Source organism: Misgurnus anguillicaudatus, unplaced genomic scaffold (genome assembly GCF_027580225.2).
Source record: "Misgurnus anguillicaudatus unplaced genomic scaffold, ASM2758022v2 HiC_scaffold_29, whole genome shotgun sequence".
Classification (NCBI taxonomy): domain Eukaryota; kingdom Metazoa; phylum Chordata; class Actinopteri; order Cypriniformes; family Cobitidae; genus Misgurnus; species Misgurnus anguillicaudatus.
The window spans coordinates 6,187,168-6,192,816 of record NW_027395279.1 but is presented as its reverse complement, the minus strand read 5'-3'; the positions used below and the strand labels follow the sequence as shown (position 1 = coordinate 6,192,816).

Genomic DNA, 5,649 nt, shown 5'->3' with positions numbered 1-5,649 from the left:
ACCAGGTTCCAGTTACACAGAATAAAGTATTATGATGCAAACAACAAAAAATGTGATGTCCATGTATGTGGACACACCAGGTCTTAGGACAGGGGTGTCCACTCCTGCTCCTGGAGGGCCGGTGTCTTTGCAGAGTTTTATTCCAACCCTAATCAAACACACCTGATCCAGCTAATCAAGGTCTTACTAGGCAGACTAGATACTTTGAGGCAGGTGTGTTCACATATATTGTGGAAGGTGCCTGATGTAGAGAGATACTTTTTTATGGTTCCAGCCCATTGCATGCAATGTAATCATGTCCACCTGTGCTGTTGAAAGAAAATAATGAGGGTATGATGCTCAATATAAAAAAGTATGCAAAAATATTACAAACACTCTGATCACCTGCTTTGGACATATATTTGGTTGTACTGGCACAACGTGAAAGGTAGCTGTTCACTTGCTCCACTCACCGGTGGTTGTCCCTGTTCCTTCCTGGTTCCTACCACTTCATTTAATCTGTGAATAAATGGTGGAAGCCTAATTTAAGAATTCAAGACTAATTCAATTCAAATAAATTTTATTTATATAGCCCAATATCACATTTGTCTTCAAAGGGCTTTTACAACCTGTACAAGAAATGGTTATGCCAAAAAGAATCTAAATAGTGTAGTCAAGCCATTAACTTCTATTTCTTATGAATGTACATTACACATGTACATATGAAGCAAAAATATTATACATACCTCACACGTTGTAGCGTGGCTCAAGCATGCATGACATTAAGGAAAGGTTTCATTGAGGTCAGCTCCTGAAGATCAGGAAGGACACTAGCAACTTTCTTCAAGTATGGCCAATATTTGCAAGCCACAGTCTATGAAACACACAACAAACACAACAAATCAAATTAAAGTGATGGTGTCATACAATACAGTATATGGCATTTATTCCTAATTTGATTTAGGAGTACTTGGTAGGCAAAAGTAGAAATCAACTCCGAACAAGATTTTTTGTGTAACAACTATTTTGTCAAGTTATGATTAAAACTTGCATTTTCAGTGCTATTTGTATGGTGTTGACAAATCTAGACACCGCACTGTCTTCAGCCACAAAAGGCCCCTCAAAAAAGAAAACAAAAAACAGGATCACCAGAGCTAAGAAAGAAAAATAGGAAATCCATCAATTAAAGTAAATAAATAAACCAATAAAAATACTGGAATAAAGACCACCTTCTGTTTGGGCAAAAGCGATATAGCTTTCTGTTTCCATCTGCTGAAGCAGCCAACAATTCTAGCGTTCAGGCTGGGCAGGTGAAAGGAGCACCACAGCAGAGCTGGTCTGCTTCAAATGAAGTGTATGAAAACTCCAAGAAGCTGCGTTGCAGTGCATCGCCGTTGATATATCCAGACTGGAAGATATATAGAATGAAATAGTAATTGTGATATTGTCTGCTTATGGAGTTTTTAATAAAATGATAACATTTAGACTTACTCTTCTTCCACACTTCGTGCGATGCTCCAGCAGCTTTGCGAAGGCTTGTCTGGAGAATCTTGGAGAGATGACCTTGAGTTCTTGAAAGGAGATCAGGAGGTCCAGTATGTAAAGTGTGGTGGTGTTTATTGAAGCTGGTCAATATCCACTCCTCAGAAGGTCTTTCAGGTCTGGGGTCCTTTGCTGTTTGCATGTTTAACAGACATACAGTGGCTGATGCAAGTCAAAACGCCCTTGGAAAAAAAAAAACATTTACCACGTACTATATTTTATAACAGTTAGTTCATTCTGCACATTGTGAATGTTTAAGAGACATCTTATAAATTTCTATAATCCCAGTATAGCACTCCTTCTGCCTAACTTCTCGAGTAGTACCATTTGCTAACTCACCAAATTGCTTTGCAACAGCTAACATTTTTTGTTTGTCTGCAGAGAACAAAAATATAAAGATATCTGTCTTTGTTTCGATTAATAACGATACCATGTGTGTAGCAAGGTTGAAGTCCAGGGAAGTGAGAACTGGTGAATGATGAACATATCTAAAATCACAAAATAAATAAATAATAACTAAACATAAATTGTGTGCAGTTGACCCCCGTTTAGACTCCCACAACAGGCCTTGCTCACGATGCCCTACTTGGATTGTAATGTGCTATACAATGCACTTTGACTCTACTGCAAAGTACAATGCCACAGCATTGAAAACATCAAAACATAGTGTGAAAAACATCAAATCTAAAATGAAAATCTAAACTGTGAATTGGTTTTACCATTGATGGTAATTAAAATGATTGGTTTGCCTGAAAGCATTATTACGTTTGTGCGTTTACAACAGCGGTATGTCATCTTGCCGACTGCCAAAAAGAAAGAAACCCACTAGTTTAGATTACCTGTTACTGGCTGAAGACACATCAAAATTAGGGCTTTTTTGAGAACATACCTTGTGTTGTGTGCAATATCCATCTTCCCCTTTAATGATGCATTTGGTTGCACGGATGGATTCAAAAAACCTATTAAATTACACATTCCCTATTGTGGAGTGGCTGTTTTTTGTGACGTAATACACCACGGTCCCCACAGAACCACTCTCTGCACCTAGGGAGAAAAATAAATTAACATTATTCTAGGTGAATAACTCATATAAAAATAATACACTAAACCAGACTATTCAAGATTTAGTTGGATTCTAGGTTTGATTTTTTTTGTATAGGATTGCATAGTGGCTCAATGTTTAGCACTATCACCTCACAGCAAGAAGGTCCTAGATTTACTTTTCTCTTAAATGTGTTTTAATCTGGTTATCCAAGTTTCTCAAATCCCCCCCAAAAACATGCATCTTAAACCATATAGCAGGGCACTGTGCATTAATTCTTAGCAAGCATACTTTAAGTAATTAAAGTTTAATATTATTGACTAAATAATATTAAACTCAAATTAATCAATGCGATTTACCAAATTCCTCATGAGGATTTAGTTTTGCTGAGGGTACAGTTAAGTGAAATCTCCACACTGGATGACAGGAAGCACTCAACCTGTAAAACTGACTGTAACAGAACACAGAACAGGTTAGGCTATCACTACATACATGATCTTTTTCATATTATATACAGAACTGTTTATGAAATCAGATGTATTTCTGTTAAGCATTTGGTAAAGACATAACGAAGTACTTGACATGATAGTATACTTAAGTGTTATACTCTATTTCTTATGTGTTTTGTCATATTTAAATGTTTTAAACTGTTAATACTCAAATACAATTACAATGTTATTCCGTAATTTGATTTGGTCCACCATTTACATTTCAACTCCTACAAATCTGAAATAATTCAGATATACCCTGTAGCTGAGGCTTGGCGTCACCCTCCTTGCCTCCCCCTCGGCTTGCCCCAGCCAACAAAGATCCTTTTAGAGGTCTGTGAAGGGTCTCTTCTAGGGCATAAACGTTTCGTCTCCACAGCTGCTCTCTGTGTGTTGAAGTGAATATTTCTTGTAAGACTAATAAAGGTACAGGACGTGAAAGACATGCAACAACTAAAAGGAAACACAGCATGGTGTAAGTATTGAAACACCTAAATGAGCCTTGGCATAGATTCTCCAAGTCTCTGAGACTCAGGGGATGAAACCTCTCTTTTCCAAAATATATTACCTTATTAAAACATGCCACGGAACATTATAGGATGTTAGTTGCTAAATAAGTTGCTATTACAATATACCGTATTAAATCTTCAACACTCATCTCTTTTCCATATTTATCATTTTTATTTTAAGTTGTCACACATCCATTATGTTTAAGTATAAACTAACAGGTAAATAAAAACTCTAACCGTGGCTTCAGCTAGAATGTGGTCATGGTTCAGCTCAAGAGCCATGAGACTCCCCTCTTGGTAGTGGGGATCCTGTTTGTGAGGGGTATATCTGGTGGCCATTGCAAAGCAGACAAAGACAGAAAGAAAAACACACAGCTGGACAGACAGGTACAACAGATGCAGTATATAGAGATAGGTTGCAAGTTAAGAAAGAACCATGAATTTGGAAAAAAGTTAAACCATGTTTGGTTTAGTAAAACCATTTTGCAAATAATCGATACACAAACTGTAGTTACTACACTTTTACCACAGAAACATGGTTAATTTTCGTACGGGTATGGCAATGTCAGCCTAATGCCAAAAGAAAGGCGTGAATTATAACATTTAAACAAATAGTGAACTTTAAACGAAAGCATCACCTACCTGGACAGTGATTTTCGCGTAATGAGAGAATCCCTGTCACGAGTACCGAAGAAGAAATCACCCAATAGCAAAGAGGACTGGCTCAGATTCCATAGCAACGGAGGCAGAGAGGATTCTGGGAAATGCAGGCGTCCGAGACTGACTTATTTTTTTTACAATCAAAGTAGAAACAATCAAAATTGATGGCCATAACATCGTATTGTTGAATTATCAAGCACACGTTAGTGTTCATGTGTTGAGAAAATATTGTGATCTGCAGCGGGCCCACATGTAGTTTTAGCTGGTGCCTTCACCATAGTAGATGTCGATAAGGCTCATGGGTACTGTAGTATTTACTCTTGTATTTGACACACGAAACCGATCGAAAAATCAATATTATAGGATAAACATCTCCTGATTAAATGTTGAGTAAAGTAGCGCTTAAAGTGTAATCAATTAATGACAAATAAAGTAAAACAATCCCTGGTATATACTATTGCAATACATTAGATTAAATTCGTGCTTATAAACACGAAAAAAATAATAGGACAAAAAAAACGTGGTGCAGGCACGAAAAATACTTCCTATTGAAATACATTAGATTGAAAGTCGTTCTGACTGGCACGAAAAAAGGGGAAAATCGTGTCCATGGACACGAATCAATAGATTAAATTACACGAACTGCCTTGAGACTGGGTCCTATCTTAATTAAACATACAGCAAATATACAGTCCTGTAAACATGTCATTTTAATGTAGAACAATATATATATATATATATATATATATATATATATATAACTTAAAGAGAGAGAAAGTCGTGATACCGCTTCAGACAAGGGATTCTGCCCCACGAAAATGTAGTCACCGCACCAATGAATGTAACAGCCGCACGCTACTGCAAAATACACATTTGAACCATAAAATCAATCGCCTAAAACATACTTTGCAGCGCAGGCATGAATGCCCCCATTTCGTCAAAATCCAAAGATGAGGAATTTGGATTCAAATATCGGACGACCCTTCTACGTTGTCAAGCGACGAATAGGGGGTACCCTCAACGTCCGCTATGGACGTGAGGGGGTCATGACCAAACGGCAGTATGTGACGAATAGGGTGTGAGACTGTGTTGTACTAGCGGGTTACCATGATCTTCACTTTAGAATACTGATCCCAAAAAATTGTAATTACTTTAGAATGATGTAGTAACACTTGAGTCATTACTAGGGGGTTACCATGATCTTCACTTTAGAATACTGATCCCAAAAATTAGTAATTACTTTAGAATGATGTAGTAACACTTGAGTCATTACTAGCGGGTTACCGTTATTCATATAGTAGTTAATGGAAAGCTAATCTTAAAGGGGATAATCTATAAGTTCCAGTAGTCTTTCAATGAGAACAAGTCTGCTTTTACCTATTGATAATATAAACAGTTTTGTGTATTAGTTTACAGTAGTAAATGTGTT

At 37.0% G+C, this 5,649-nt stretch overlaps 1 long non-coding RNA gene across 5 annotated transcripts; it reads right to left on the bottom strand.

Annotated features, from left to right (window-relative positions):
- Window positions 1-225: 225 nt before the first annotated feature.
- LOC141362818 (uncharacterized) lies at window positions 226-4,947 on the bottom strand. 5 transcript variants are annotated; one of them, XR_012368403.1, is made up of 10 exons: window positions 4,203-4,946; window positions 3,798-3,935; window positions 3,310-3,437; window positions 2,923-3,014; window positions 2,411-2,565; window positions 1,471-1,703; window positions 1,209-1,387; window positions 726-853; window positions 453-498; window positions 226-308 (listed from the first exon to the last, which is right to left on the bottom strand). It is a non-coding gene; the product is annotated as an uncharacterized lncRNA (long non-coding RNA). The 5 variants fall into 5 exon arrangements; XR_012368401.1 differs by having other exon boundaries at window positions 267-303; window positions 385-498; window positions 4,203-4,947; XR_012368400.1 differs by having other exon boundaries at window positions 290-308; window positions 385-498; window positions 4,203-4,947.
- Between the last annotated feature and the right edge of the window lie 702 nt (window positions 4,948-5,649).